The 16,149-nt window shown below is 38.8% G+C and overlaps 1 protein-coding gene across 2 annotated transcripts in view; it reads right to left on the bottom strand.

The window, feature by feature from the left end:
* Window positions 1-16,149, bottom strand: part of il1rapl2 (interleukin 1 receptor accessory protein-like 2) — a 288,013-nt gene that overhangs the window by 99,166 nt on the left and 172,698 nt on the right. The window lies entirely within an intron of this gene.

Here is a 16,149-nt window from a genome sequence, read left to right on the forward strand (position 1 = left end):
ATCCTTCTCTCAGTCTCTCTCCTCCTCCTGGATCTATGAACAGCCTCCAGCATTTTGTTTTCTCTTGCACAGATTCAGATACCTTTTCCTGTTTGCAGCAGTGGTTCTTTCTCTGACACACACGTCATCTGCCATCACCTTGTTTTCTTTTTATTTGTGCTGCACATGCTTCTTGTTGATTTGTCATTCAAAAAGTAATCAAAAAGTAAAGAAAAGAAAACAAATTGTATCAAAAAACCTTAAGCAAATTCATTTAAAAAAGATCTGTTGAAATGCTAATAAACAAACTGCATGCATTTGCAAAAACACACATGCAGTGATGCCAGAAATGTCACTCAGATGGCGATTTTTTAACAAATGGACTTCAGGTTTAACATTTTAATCGTGATACGATTAAGTTCTGAACTTTACACATTCAGTTTTTAAAATTATGTAATTAGAATAAGAAATATAGGTAACTCTTTATAATAAGGGCACATTAATTAACATTAGTTAACGTATTATTAAGCCTTAACTAATGGTTACTAACAGTTAACTAATGTGTCTAGTAATAATTTATTAATGGTGTTCATGTTAACTGCGGTATTAATTAATGCATTATTTAATCCTTATTAAGGATGCTATTAGGATGTTATATAAGCATTACTTAACCATGATTAACCATTTATTGATGCTCTAAATAAGCATTACTTAACCATAGTTAACATTTATTAATGCTCTGAATAAGCCTTACTTTAACATAATTAACCATTTATTAATGCTCTGAATAAGCTTTACTTAGACATAATTAACCATTTATTAATGCTCTGAATAAGCCTTACTTAACCATAGTTAACCATTTATTAATGCTCTGAATAAGTCTTACTTAGACATAATTAACCATTTACTAATGCTCTGAAAAAGCCTTACTTAGACATAATTAACCATTTATTAATGCTTGTTGTGACCCTTATTGTAAAGTGGCAAACATATATCCCTTAAGTAACACTTTATAAATGCATAATAGAGCTGAATAAGCATTACTTAACCATAATTAACCATTTAATAATTTTTGTGACCCTTGTAATTTTGAAACAATCACAGAGCTATTAAACATTACTGAAACATTAACAAATCAAATACAATCATCATGACAACCATCTGTTTTAGTAACATTAGTTAATAGGCTTAATTAACATGTAAACCCTTAATTAATGTTAACAAGAGACATCTGTTAAGGGTTTCTTAATGTTCATTACTGTATGAATGTACTGTTAATTAAGGCTTATTACTGCATTAACTAATGTTAATAGCATCCTTAATAAGGATTAAATAATGCATTAATTAATACCGTAGTTAACATGAACACCCTTAATAAATGATTACTAGACACATTAGTTAAGGCTTAATAATGCCTTAACTAATGTTGATTAATGTACCCTTATTGTAAAGTGTTACAGTAATATATTAGCATCTACATTGGTCCTTGCGGCGCACTGTAGTTAAGCTGCTGCAGTGACGGAATATACTGACACCACTGCACAGTTAAATTGCATCACCCGCAGAGCCCTACTGTGGACGTCTGGATTACACTATTTTGAAGAAGTTAACTAAAACACTTCCTAAATGGGGGACAACTGACTGCAGGCCAGCCAACGTTATGGGAGACTTGGGTGTAAAGGACGTCATCAGGTTGGCAAGTTGTGTATTATTTATTGCCTGAGGAGCAATATTTTCCAACATTCAGGATCATTTTGAAACAGAGAAAGCAACTAAACTGGACCTCCTGCAAAGTTCAAATGATGTTTCATTAACTTGGATCATTGGACGTCAGTGAGTCATTTTGTACATTACACTCCTGCATATTTCTTAATTTGTAACTGTGTTGCCCAATGTTTTCCACAGAATAAGCACTTTGAAGCTGTATGGACCACAGTGGTGTAGCAGTGCAGCACTTTTTTTTTAAGTAATACATCTTATATTTGTTTCTCCAATCAAGACACTGGAAAGAAAAGCTTTAAATTCTTAATATGGGCTAACTAATTAAATTCAGCAATGAACCACATTAAAAGGAGGAATATGTAAAGAATGAAGTGTCTTAAGCTGGTACTGCAATCCAAATCCAAAACATTGCAGAGAGCTGTCTTCCCCCCACCCTCCTCCCTACAGTCGACATGCGGGTTGCCATGTTGTGGATACTAAAGCCTCAGTGTTTAATCTGCTCTGCATCGGTCTGTAAACCTCTCTGCATTCTTACATTTTTCAAAAGCATCTCCAATATTGATCCTACTTTGACCACGTTTCTGCTCATGGAGCTTATTAGAAACATGCCGAGGCTTTTTAGGTCGGGTACAATCAGTTCTTTCTGAACCAGTTTTCAGCACCTTCTCTGGTCCAAACAAACCATTCAGGACTGTTGTCTAAACTGAGAAGGAGGACATACTGGTTGCTGCATTGTTGTTAGAGAAGCCAGCACTACAACATGGCATGTATCCTAATGTCTGATGATATAGTGAGGTCATTTTATCATTTAATTCAATATATATCTTACACATCACTCCTTTAAAAAAGTCATAAAAATGATAAATCTGCCTAAAACAACTTGGACAAATTGCAAAAGATTTCAAACAGCACTTTGGCTCCATCTCTCCTAATGGGACAGATTTTGTTATTTTAAGACAACGTAAGCCAACATATGTTATACATACTAGTATAATTTAATAGCAGGGGAGGCCATAAAACACTAAAAGCAGTGAATATTAAACATCTGCCCACCGGGTAGCCAGAAACGCAACCTCAAATGAATACTAATATTCCTCCTAGCGCAGGATGTAAATTAAAAAGAGTATGCCAAACCTGTTTCCATAATAAGTTTAAAAGGTGATTAAATGTCAAAGCAGTTTCAAAGGAGAGCTCCAGGAGACTGAAGATCAAATACTTCACAAAGTTACTGTTCTGTTATATGAACTTTTAACTAGTCGAGCTGCACTCAGACAGGTAACACTATTTAATCACAGAACTGAAAACTATGACAAGAATCTGAGATCTGCTTACAGTGTATTCATATGTGATAAGATATGATGCATAAGGTTTATGTAAGGTAAACTCCACAAGCACCTCCAATAGTGGTATGTGATGAAATACCTTAATTCAAAGCAATCCAGACTCAATCGCAGAGACACTGGCAACAACACACTCACATCGAGGAGCTTAAAGGGATTTGATGTTAATGTTTTGTCTTTTATCATGTTGCTTTGACGATGTTGTTTAATGTATTCATGCCGGTAATGCACATTACACTGGGATGAACTGAAAAATGAGAAACTAAAAAACAGCTTCCTCTCATTTTGTCACTGCTGTCCTTCCATTTACCTCTTACTCGTCCTCGCCCCTCCACCACCACAACACACACACACACACTCACACACACACCCTTTCCAACTCAGAAACAATACACCTTAGACTAAATGGTGAAAAGAACATCTATAAAGAGGAGAATGTATTTTGCATAACTCATTATAAACATAACTTCAATTAGGCCGCAATGCAAACGCTGTGTCAGTATCATTTAGCGCATGCTGTGCACCGCTTACCAATGCAAATGGTGTGTCTGTGTGTGGGTGTTTATTCATATCTTACTCTGTTTGCAAATGGTTTAAATGTTTCAGTTTGTAAAATGGCCCTTTGCTATCACAAAAGAGACTATGTAATGTTTTACCCACGAGAGCTGCGCATTTGCTTTGGTCTTAAATTGTTTTTATGTTTTTATTCAGCGAGTAGCGGTTTATCCATTGCCAATTACCTGCAAGGTAAATGGTAAACTATCATTGTGAACTGACACTTGCTTTGACACGAGTAGGTGGCGGAGTCCTCTGGTCATTGAGCGTGCAGGACCACCTACTTCTGCTCCACAGAAAACCCATCTGGGTGACATGTCAGCATACATTTGTCTCCTTAGCGTTAAGGTGAGTCAGTTGGAATACCTATGTCAAGCTAAACAAACAATGTAAGCCTGGCTTGACAGAGGGTGCACAAAAAATTAATTGTCTGGATTTTAGGTGGTCGGGAGTTTGCTGCCAGTTGCCACCAGGGGGCTCTCAATCAAATCAAATCTCTGAGTTAATGTTACTTGAAATACAATGTTGTAAATTATTTAAGTTAATTTTATGACTGCACTCCCTACAAAGGAATATTGGATGATGGGTGAGGAATACATTTCAAATGTATGCATCATTAAAAACACAAGGTTACACTACCACTAATAAAAGTTGGGTCTAACCACCACCGAAATCAGCACAGGTTCTCCTGCTAGAGGAAGCACTTCATGGTGATATTGCGAGACAATTCTTACAATTATGTTTTTACACACATTTCCTCCCGAGATTATACCAAATCCCCCTTGAGATAGTATTTTTAATGAAATATTTTACACCTCTGCACAGCAATAAAAATGAAAATATGTCCAAAGGAATGACTTAATTAAAGGACTTTATTAAGCAAACCTCAATATGACTGCAAGAAATAGAAAAATGCTAACAGATATCTGGTGGTAGAAATGTGTCGATGAAGGGCTACGAATTAGATAGGGCAGGGATGGCATTTAGGGTTCATCTTGATTTTTCACAAGAGACACATTCACATTTCATAGCCTATGGTTATGTCTCTCACATACAACAAATGTACAAAATGTTCAGGCCAACAAAGAAGTGTTATCTGTCTGGATGATAAGCAGGATCAGATCTGTGTTTGGCACATTCATCTGTTTTTACCAAAAGCTTTTACTGTACCTGGACTCACCACTGTCGTGAAAAAAATAGAGCAGTTTGTAATATGTTTTGCTGTTATTTTATGTTGACTCCCATTGGAACGTATCTGAATGTGAGAAGCTGAATATCCCTGCAGTTCATCGAGGGTCCGCTTGAAGCTGGCTCCAAGAACCCCAGAAGTTACATACACATAACAGGCAAAAAAGCCAGTTTTTACAACATAAATTAACATGTTTACAGCCTTGTACAAAAAACAAATAGGTCTGATTAGTTAATGTCCTCATGTGCACACAACGTGTGTGAGGCTTGTTCTAGTAAAATTAGTACAGTTGTTCCCCTTCATTAGCATTTGAAGACAGGTTTGAATAAAACATGAACTCTTAACTTAACTGCTCTGTATATTTAGGTGTGTTCATGCGTCTCTATGTGTATATCTCATAATACAAATGAGCATTGTGCTCCCAAGCTTAAACATACGGCAGGTGTGAGCTAAAGCATCTTTCAATACATCTGGCACTATGACAGCCGAATCATTTGAGGTAAAATGAATCACATTTACTTCACCACAATATCACTACATGGAGTAAAACACTAGTTGTAGTTACAGAAACTTTACACACATTCACATATTTCTAACTATGTTTATGACATCCCACTGATTGGTTTAGTTTCCCACATTCCTTATGCGAGAAGTTCATATTCTAGTGAACATACTGTTTTAGGCTTTAATGCACAGGCAGAATAGGATAGGATAGGATAGGATAATACTTTATTGATCCCCAGAGGGGAAATTCGGGTGTTACAGCAGCACAGACAAGAAGCTCGAAAATACAAAATACACATTAAACAGAATAAATAAAAATAAAATAAAATAAAAATAAAAATAGGAATAAAAAAATAAAAAATAAATAAAAAATAAAATAAAAAATAAAAAACAAGGGGTATATACAAGTACAAAATGAATGAATGAATGAATGAAGTTAGCAGGGGGGAATTGAGAATTGAGACAGTATTTACAGAGAATGACAAGATAAAGTGACTGTGATTAAAGTGACTCTGTGTGATAAATAGCAGCAAGATGCAGAGTGTAGTTATATAATATAATGTAGTATAATATAATATAATATAGTGCAGTATGACCAATATAGTGTAGTATAATGAAGTGTTATATAATACAGACTAGTATAATAATATAATAAATATATAGAATGTCTTCTAACATTATACTCTGATCATAATATGATGAGATCTCCATACATCTTTTATCATGTCCACACTTATTTCCAAAATGTCCTTAAGCTTCATCCTAAAAACTCCAGGCACTCTACTTTGGCTCACTGCTTGTTGCAATGTGTGTGTGTGTGTGTGTGTGTGTGTGTGTGTGTGTGTGTGTGTGTGTGTGTGCTTCTGTCAGAGCACCCTCCAAATATCACAAATTCCAATTACCTAAAATACAAAATGAGCTATAAATTAATCTCCAAATCAACTTGTAATCCACCATATCCTCCCCGTCGATAAATCACACACACCCTCCATGCAATTACCCTCCTATGATCAGGGCAGGCAGCTGGAGGGTGCATTGAATTATGGCGTTAATAGAGGGGGATGTATCCTGGCCAGCAGGCAGCATGTTTATACCTGGACGGAGCTGCAAATTAATTTGACTATCAATCTAACTAACAGGCAGAGAGAGAGAGAGAGAGAGTGTGTGGGGATCGGCATGTACACACAAACACTAATACATTTCTGTGCATGAAACTATGCCAACACAAATGCTTCAATGTTACCTCAGAATGCATGTTATAGTGAAAAATGCTGTATGTTACCTTAACGATGCATAACATTCGAAGTTCTGAAATGAGCATTGCGTCTCACCCCAGGATGGCTGGTACCTTTCTGTGTGGAGGTAGCATGTTCTTTAAAAATATCTGGTTTTGTCCGGAAGTCAGAAGATTTCCAGGTGGATAATTTAAAGACTCCCTTTAGGTGTGAATGTGAGCCTGTGTTTAGCTCATGCTGGATTAATGTTGAGTCTGTGTAAAATAAATACAACAGAAGTACAGTCTAGACCTGCTCTTTATGTAAACTTCCAATGATTTGGGGATATACTAGTGAATATTGTCTGATTGGTTGATTGTATAAGTCATCAGGAATGTTCTGAGATTTGTATTTTCTTCATGAAATACCTAGTAAGGGCCAAACACTGTTAAAGAACCCTGCAAGGTAAAAATTCAGGGCGACTGTCCCTGAACATACACCTCACAGAGGGAGACTATCCCTGTCAGACAGGAGGGGGGGGCAGGGGGGTCTCCTGAGGCAAAACATGGTGTTAAAAGAACAAAGTTTTGGATGAAGCAACAGAGTCTGTTATGATGCTATAGAAAGACTATTTGCCTTTATACCAATGCTATGTGTAGTTCAACATAATCAGAATACAATTAAAACAACGTAGAAGAACATACTGTAGACCAGAAAACATAATGCTGCAGTTTAATTAGATGTACAGTGATAGTACCGGTCGCATGCATACAGTCTATGGTCGTTCATCGGTCACAGGGAATAAACGTCACAACCCCCTTTCACTCTCTCAGGGTGGATTCTCCGGTTTATATTCTGCTGTGTTCTTAGATCAGCTCATTCTGACTTTCTGCAGGAAAGATACGAGGGGGCTGGCAGGACAAACTCTGGATAGAGTTTAAGTGAAAAATTCAGCTGTTCGTGTTCACACATGCACCCCGAAAGATTCAGGAGTTTTTCAAGAGTTTTGTGCAAGTGTGAAAGCACTATAAGAAAACAGGAGGAGTTAACAACATCCCCAATTTTACTAGGACAGCATATCTAGAAAGACAAGAAAATGGACCAAACATTCGGAAACCAGTCTTTTACAAGCCACATATTTGAGCATATAGTGCCATGTGTTTAGAGGAAGAAGGAACGCCAAAAATGTCATTAATGCATCGCTTGATGGAAAAAAACAAGCGACATCCAGAGTATGATGTGATGCCTCACATACTCCAAACATTTCAAACCAGCAGACATAATTCCACCACCCAACACAGATGTTACAATCCTTCTGTTGCTCAGGTTGGACATCAGTGTGTACACAACTTGTACATTAATATTAAATCTTTAACATACCACACGCATACCTGGATTTAGGTTGGGTAAAAATACATAATCCAATGTAAATGTCCTTCAGCCAAGGTGCAGCAAAAATGTTCCCACCTCATTTCTCATGCCCTGTACTGAAGTGTTCCAACATACAACCCTAGTCACCGTTGAAGACACACCATTTAAAGCCCTGTTTTTGATTTAAGAGCCCACTTTAAAGATACCTCTGAAAATGACACAGTCCTCAGCTGGTCAGATCAAAATAACATGCTGTCTGGCATCCTTCAACAGTTTTGTGGGGGACAAGCAGCCATATCACAAGTTTGAAATGAGCTGTTCAAGGACAATGACCTCATCAGTGAGGTCATATATTTTTTTCTTTAAAAAAAAAAGCTCTTTACCAAGCAATCTATAGCCTGATGCAAGCAGCTGAACCGGAGAGCGCAACATGGCTTGGAAGTGTAACAGATTTCCATCAAAACGTCTACATCGAATATGGACTTAAAGTATTGAGTGAAATTGGAAACACCGACCTCTTGAAATGTAAAAGAAATATGCTCTTCTGGTTGAATGTTGGGCTTCACATAATACCCTCAAATAGCCTCGGTGATGGAACATTCAAATCCTTCGGCTACATTTGAACACATCTCAAGCTCTGAGAGGTGTGGCACCTCTTCGTCGTATTGCAAGCTCATTTTCTCAGGCGTCTGGCACAGTATACTATTTTAGTGTGGTCCTGAGTGCCACTGGCCTGTGCTAAAAATGTAGTTGAACCAGTGTGATTGAATGTCTGAGTTTGACTTTTTAAGTGCATGTGATTGCTCTGTAAAGGTTGCTGAACTTCAGTTTACATAAGGCTGAGAAACTATAATTTTTGGGCTTTTTATGCCTTTTATGTAGATATAGGAAGGTGGATAGATTCAGAAATCAGGGAGAGAGACTGAGTGGGGAAGGAAATATGGGAAAGAAGCCACATGCCGCCCACTAAGAGGACCATGGCCTCCATATATAGGGCGCGCACACTAACCACTATACTGTAGGCTACCAACATGCCCTTGTTTGTCTTTTAACAAAATGATCCAAAAATAAACAAATGTACAAGTAGATATTTTTTCTGTCATAATACATGACTCAATGGGCCCATGGTGGCGTTGTGGTTGTGGTGCGAGCGCCCCATGTGTGGAGGCTGTGGTCCTCCTGGCGGGCGGACTGGTTTTGGGTCAGGCCTGTGGCTGCTTTCCTGCATGTCTTTTCCCACTCTCTCTGTCCCTGATTTCTGACTCTGTCCACTGTCCTATCTCTATAATAAAAAGCCACTAAAAGCCAAACAAATAAATCTATAAATGACTCAATGGGATAATTTTAAGATACTTATTTTCTACTTTGCATGTCAGAATCATACTCACCTTGCAGTGCATATCAGTGTCTTAAAGAGGGACAAATCAAACCTTGTTTGTGTTAGAGAGCAGCCAGCTGTTAAACACACCTCTGACATACAGGTCACTTGGTTTTCACACATCCTCCTCTGGCCTAATTTCTCCACTTTCTAAGTCCTATCTTTCATATCTCCACCAGGCCGGATGAGATTCCACAGTACCCTTAAACCCCTTGAACATTTCATTGACTAAACCAAGGCCAATTTTTATTTCAAAAGACTAGCCAAAACAGCAGGCATTGGCTCAAGTTGGCATTCACTGGCATATATTTGCCCATACTGGCAAGAATGTTGTACCAACTCAATGGCTGCCAAGTTATAGAGGACTGCCAAAGCAACTTCAAATGACCGCTCTCTACTTCTCTGCCCCCCCCCCCCCCCCCCCCCCCCCCCCAACCTTGTCTTTGTTTTACTCTCCTACCACCATTGTATATCTCTCTCTCCCACTCTGTGTCTTTCTCTTCTTCCTTTTATACTCAATGTCTTTATCTCCTGCTCAGAGTCTGTTAATCTGATGAAGAGAAAGGTTAAATATTTGGCTGGCACTAGAACACACCTTTGTGACAACTATGTGTGTGCGTGTGTTCCTGGTGTGTGTGAGTGTTCTCAGAGAGTTGATTTATCCTGCATTGCAAAGAGAGACAGGTGGTTCGGCTTACTAGGAATGCCACAGGGGAATAGCTGAAAGAGGAAGAGAGGGAAAGAAAGAGACAAAGAGTTCTCTGGGAGAAATGAGAATCCAGCCTGTAATTTTAAATTGATCTACTACTGTTAATAGCTGAAACTGCTTCTTGAAAAGTGAGAAGAAATAACAATGTTGAAACTTCTGGAGCCAAGAAAGGGTGGATTTTGAGGAAATAGCCAAACAGGTTTTTGTTATTTTACCTTTTTAGTAAAAAGTACGGTAGAAATAAAAGGAAACATGAATATTGTGACGAGGAAATTAAAAGGCGGAATTGCTGTTTATTATTAGTGTCCTTAACTAAACCACAACTACCAGGAGATGTTTTAATCATTTGAATAAGCACTGTCTGAAATGGTCTCTCCACTATTTCAGTCAATAGAGCTCAACAGTGACCGCCCATTTCGGCTTCTCTGGTTACAGAGGTAAAACTCCCCATTCAAACCCTCCATTAATATTGCGGGGCGGCGGTGGCTCGGTTTTAGGGAAACCTACCAGAAGGTCGGGGGGTTCGATCCCCAGCTCCTGCAGCCACATGTCGGATGTGTCCTTGGGCAAGACATTTAACCCCAAGTTGCTCCTTCTGCTTCTTTGGCGGCGTATAAATTTGTATGAATGGGATTAGTTACTTCTGATAATCACTTTAAATAGAAACCTCTACCATCAGTGTGTGAATGGGTAAGTGTAAAAGCAGTTTGAGAAGTCAGAAGACTAGAAAAACGTTATACAAGCTCAAGTCCATTTACCATTTACTATTTCTGATAATCTTTATATCAATATTTTTTATCCTGAAATCAAGACAATCACCTCCCCAAATACTCTTGACTATTAAACAAACAGGAAAAAGCGGTATAGATAATGAATAGATGGATGGAAAAAAAAAATGGATAACGGAGGAAGTCAAAAGTACAAGATGTGTACATCATTATTTCTTGGAGTTAAGAAACTATGAATTCCATAATCCATTATGATTCCAATGAGACAAAAATAATCCATAGGTTAGCACTCTTTTTACAAAATGTATGTGGACCTTCTTTCTACATTCATCTTTACTTTTAGTGTTTAGATTCCCTGAGATAGCGAGTAAATCATTTTTTTCTTAATGTGGATAAAAATGTGTGTAATCAACAGGGGCACATATACAATCCTTTCACACAGGTAGCTCGTGGTCAGTCTTTCTTGGATGGTTTTGACATTATGTCTCATGATCGGATTTGCTATGGAGAAATTGAATGGGATTTTCACTTAAGGTACCACACTGTTGAAATCTATTAGCCATTGAGCTAACTAGTCAGCTAATGAGTTTCAAATCGATGGCTAGCCAATCAACCAATAAAACATTCAGATAAAACAAATACTGGTCAGTCATTTCTCCAAATAAGCAAGTTAGACAATATGTCCGCGTGGCTACCAACACACTAAACAGCCACTAACTGTACGGAGCCACTTGTGCAGCAAAATGACAACAAATGAAACAACCAGTTTGTCATCGAGCCAGCCATGTAGCCGACCATCTCACACACTCTCTATCCCAGAGGCCAGCTAGCTTTTCAGCCAGCTAGTCAGTACATTCACCCATAGAACATGTTACATTTCCATCAAATGTGATGTGTGAAATGAAAAATTAGAAAAACCAGAGGCATGAAATATCTCATCTCAGACCACCTTGTTCACTATCTAAAACTCATCATTTGGTTATCACATTTCATTTTCTAGCAATTTGTACTTTCTCATTTTTTTCCCCTGTTGTGTGTGTGTGTGGTGTGTGTGTGTGTGTGTGTGTGTGTGTGTGTGTGTGTGTGGTGTGTGTGTGTCCACTTTGCGATTCTCAGTCAGCCCAACTCTTTGAGAAAGTCGAGAGTAGAGGTTAGGTGCAAAGTCTTTTTCAGTGTTACAGCCTCAAAAGTAAACTGAGACCTCTCACTGTGTGTATCAATTTCTGTGTAAGTTGTGAGTTTGTGTGTGTGTGTGTGTGTGTGTGGATGCGTGTGTGCATGTAATCATAGTGGGTACATAGAGGACCTGGGCAGTCACAGCATGCCCTCTCTCCCTGCTGAGGTCCTTATACCTGCAGAGAAAATGGATTTTTACTTTCCTTTTCTCCTCCAATCATTCCTCAATCTCTGCCATCACTCTCTTTACCTGCGCCTCAATCTCTCTGCCGAATTCAACCTTCTTCCAGTGCTGCTTTTCTCTCCATCTATTTATTTACCCTTTCTTCCCATCCCTTCAATTTATCTACCTTCTCTTTGACTCTCTCTTTACCCTCTCTTCTTGATCTGTCTTTCCCACCTACCTGCTTTCATTTCTCTTCTCTGTGCCTCATGTCTCAGGCAATGTTATTTTCCAGCTATTGTCTCCTGAGAGGGAATGTCACTCCATCTTTAATGCTTGTTCACCTTTGGCTTTATAACAGTGCCTCCAGGTCATCCTGCTTTTCTAGCTGGTACAAACTCATACACTACAACAGACACTAGGGATCTGCAGTGTTTTATAAAACTGGTGAAAGACAAATCCCAGTAGTCCATACAAGATGAAACATGTATCAACAGCAGATGATGGGTGCAGTGCTACACCGTATACATTTTTACAGCTACAGACAGTATGTTTAATCCAACATCATAGTATGTTTTTATTTAGAATAATCCCACAGAGTCATGATAAAGAGATCAAGCGTCATGCTCGGCGGTTTTGAAAGCCATTAAAATAGAATAGACTGCAGTTCTTTGAGTATCCACTTGAGGCTTGCTCCAAAAACCATGGAAGACCAAAGTTAAAATGCCCATTGTGTCTGCATAAATAAACGTGTTTATAGCCTGGTATAAAACACAGTTTTGGTCTGAATATGTCTTTATTGGCATGTAACGGAAGACATTTTGATTATATTAAGGACAAGCATTCTCACATAATTAGGGGCGTGACTGATCTGACTGACAGGTGGACCCATTGTATAGCTGTTGGTCAGGAAGCTTAACCTGCGTCAGCTCCAACTTTTTGCCTGCTACAAGATTGATCAAAGTTAGTTTGAGACAGCAGTTCCAATATGGCGACCACCATCATTGGGCTTGAAAACTATGTCACTCTTTTAAGCAGCCTGTGAAAGAGATAGGCTGTTGAAGGACAGTGTCATTGTCATTGTCATTTTCATATTGGGCTGATGATCACAATTTCATCCTCTCACACAGCCCATGAGCACATACAAAAGTTCACATCTATCATAACTTGTTGTTTAACCTGTTGGTTTTTAGTTTAGTTTCACATTTAGTAGTAATATTTTGTTTGTTTGCTGTTTACCACTCCACACTTCAAATCAATTAGCCACACCTACACTTTCTTGGGGAATAGTCAAACCAGCAATCAGTTCACTTTTTTAATTCCACTTTTTGTGTATGGTTAGTGAGACTCTCTTGAGATTAATAAGACTAATAGGTGGTCTTTAAGGCTTTAATAAACAGACCTGAGTCTAAACCGAGCAGTAACTTCCTGTTGAAACATAGAGGATTAAAATCACATTTCAATCATGGCAAACTCATTTTGAATACAAAGCTAAAAACACCTTAAAAATGAGCTGACAATAAAACCGATGTAGGGTTTTGTGAAAAACTCCCCCTCTCATCTGATCAGACAGTCATCTGATCACTAAATGCTACACGTTATACAGTCAGCTAAGGCCTAAATATTTCCCCAGATAACTTCAACTTTCACACTTTGTGGCACAAAACCATTTTTCTTTTGGAAAACCACAAACATGATCATTAGTTTGCTTTCATATAACGTCATGTATGCACATCTCAAAGTTACCACATGGAGACCAGTGTCTAGTGAAACGGTGATGCACATTTAGAAATCAACAACTTCTCAAGCCATAAGCCATGTTTTTTTTTTTTCTGTCCGTCAATGTCTGTGTTTTCAAATAATGACTGTAACCAAGACAAAACATATATTCTGGATTGTGAGTTGTGACGGCTTGTCAACGGTTGTCATGAACTAAACATTCAACCAAATGCTAGAAAATGAAAAATGAATAAAGAGAAGACGGTTACACCTTGGCGACATATGAAGATTCATGAAGCACCGCGCCGCATATGTCAAAATTCTAAACAAGGTTGTGTTCATTTTTATCTATTTGGAACGTGTAGGGACTTTAGTGGAGAGAAATCTGGTGTTTTTGTTGTCTTGAAGCCTGACTTCACCACGTACCAATCAGAACAATGTGGCAATGTTAGATGAAAGCTGGTAGTGAGCTCCATAAACTAGAACATATAGCGCATCTGTTCCAACCATTTTTAGAAGATCAAAGGTAATACATACATTTCAATGTGCATTTCCTCCCTGCCATATGTTCTTTGCCTCAGTGTGTGTGTGTGTGTGTGCGTGTGTGTGTGTGTGTGTGTATGTGTGCTCTAATAAGAGACCCTGAGACAATGACAGACACCAAGCCCTAATTAGGTTGTCATGCTGAGAGAGCGAGGAAAAGACAGAAAAGAGAGAGAGGGAGAGAGAGAGCTTATTAGGGAGGATAGGTGTCAAGTTCTGGCAGGATAAGGAGGTGGGAGGAGAGCAGGGCTGGGGGTTGGGGGGTGGTGGGGTGATGAGGGGCGTTAAAGAAAATCGGGCACAGACAGGGACAACAGGAGGACTGGGAGAAAATGAGTTAGAGGACGATGGACCAGCAGAAACAAACACGAGATAGACGAGAAGGTGTTGTAGAATATGGAGGCAGCTTGTGGGATGATGCCAGATCAGATCAAGTGTGGGAGAATAAAAGAGTAGGAGGGAGAAGGTGATGTGGGAAAAGGGTGAAAAGGAAAAAGAAAACAGGAGACAGTGATGGTGGTGCAGGTAACAGATGCAGAGGAGGAGGATGAGCAAAATCAGGTAGGGAGGAGTAATGGTGATTTATGGGAAAGGGCAGGAGGAGAGTTGTTCCTCTACAGCAGACAGAACTAAAGCTCATATGGTTTCAAAGAGGTGAAACAAAGATGGAGAATCATCTAAACACATTTATGTAAAGAGCAACTCCATTTAATTGCTGTTTGGCTTTTTATAGTTCCTACTTCTCTAAGCTATGATGACATACTCACAAAACATTTCACAAAATCATGATATCGAGAGATTGAAGCCTGTAACCAAGACATCCAGCTACCCCAATACTAGTGACCATTTGATTCTGCGCCATAACGTCATTAAAAACGTAGAAACATACTTTTTTTTTTGTCATTGTCGGTTCTTATCAGCTTTCTCCATTGAGCCTGTTAGCATAGCAATATGGCGGACGTTGAGTTTCGATTCTGGGAGTGAGGTTAGGGTTACTGGGTTGAAAACATGAGGAACTAGCGATGTAGTTTCACCCCCTCTAACCAAAGCAGCCTCCGATGACACAAAATGACGATTTTTGGCGTCATTTTCAGATGTGCAAGCAGCGCTACTCCGCTCTGCTCCGCTCCAAGTACGCACTGTGTCTTTTTTTCGACACACCCGGCTGTACCAGGCCGTAAACATGTTCATTTCATTTCTTACTCAACAGTAGGAGAACTATGAAATCTTTCCTACAGGTTTTGGCTGATCGCATGCAAAATATTGACTTTTTACAGATTTTCACAAAGACACGATTGGAAACAGTTTATTATGCACACACATGCGCGCGCGCGCACACACACACACACACACACACACACACACCCAAACACACACAACATCCCTTTGCAGGAAAACCAGTCTGTAAGCCCTGTTCTGAGCTTCAAAGCCAACTGTTATCCCCCACTACCCCAATCACCACCACCACCACTGTAGTATGAAACACACACACACACACACACACACACACACACATACAAACAAGTGTCCCTACAGGCCAACATGGGACTCAGGCCAAATCCTGCTGTAGTGCCAACAGCTATATTGTAAATATTCAATCCACTACACTGGCTGGATTCCAACGCTGGGCAGAAACACAGGCCTGCCGACATACACACATAGCCTCAAAGAAACATGTATGTAGAGTAATAACACAAAAACAAAATGTAGAAATGTATTGATATTTATGTAAAAGTAGGTATTTAAGCAAGAGTAATAAAGTAACAGTGAAACTGCTTCAGAAATGAACTCATTATGTTTAAATGACAGTCAAAAATAATTTCACAGTGAATATCTCAAAACTTTACTACTAAAGTAAT

The sequence above is a fragment of the Labrus mixtus genome, chromosome 10, assembly GCF_963584025.1.
Source record: "Labrus mixtus chromosome 10, fLabMix1.1, whole genome shotgun sequence".
NCBI lineage: Eukaryota > Metazoa > Chordata > Actinopteri > Labriformes > Labridae > Labrus > Labrus mixtus.